We start from the raw sequence: 794 nt of genomic DNA, 5'->3' as shown, positions 1-794 counted from the left end.
TTAAGAAATATGCACCAGCCGGGGTACACGACATTTGGAGCCGAATCGTATTTGTCGTAGGAGTGTCATCGGCGTGCTCGGGAGGTCCCCAATGCCGTCCCCGGGGGCCCGGACGACATCGGCACTACCAGATTTTGACTCAGCCTGCGAGAAAACCCCCGAACACGATATTTCAGTCGTCCTATGGTCGTTCCGAGGTTGACGGTCGGTCGATCGGTCGGCCAAACCGTATCTTATTTTGACAGCCCCCGAGGCTTGGACGCCTGCGTGGTAGGCCACGGCCGGCCACGGCTTCTCTCTAAGGCGTCTTCTCGTGACGGAGACTTTGGGTTTAGGCTCATTTTGAACCCATGCTCATAAATCCTTTCTAAAGCTAAGAAAAGACGCCGTGTCAATCTAGACGTGGGTCGATGATTTTCGCTGAAATCGCCTGGAGGGTAGGCAATGCTTTCCTGTGTCGGGCCCCCGTGGCGTGGCCCCCGCGGCCCCCGCGGCCCCCGCGGCCCCCTTCACTCCGAGCGCTTGGACAAGGCGTGAGCTTCGGAGAGGCATTGCGATATCTTTCGTTTCCGCTTTAGTTCTTAGCGATGTTTGCTTCTGGTTGATATTCTAGCATCGGCGGAAGTAATGAATTTTTCTACAGACGGTTCAGTTTAAGCTGCTGTAGCTACAATAGTGTAGCTACAATAGTGTAGCTACAAACAGGGACGTTCGGATCCTTCTCCGTCGAAATCCGGGGCCCAACAATTTTAGCTAAAAACACCAAGTGTTAATTTTGTCAAAAATGAAAACAA

The sequence above is a fragment of the Frankliniella occidentalis genome, unplaced genomic scaffold, assembly GCF_000697945.3.
Source record: "Frankliniella occidentalis isolate FOCC.00 unplaced genomic scaffold, Focc_3.1 Scaffold20, whole genome shotgun sequence".
Taxonomy (NCBI): Eukaryota; Metazoa; Arthropoda; class Insecta; order Thysanoptera; family Thripidae; genus Frankliniella; species Frankliniella occidentalis.
The sequence above is the reverse complement of the archived record's forward strand: the minus strand, read 5'-3'. Positions refer to the sequence as shown.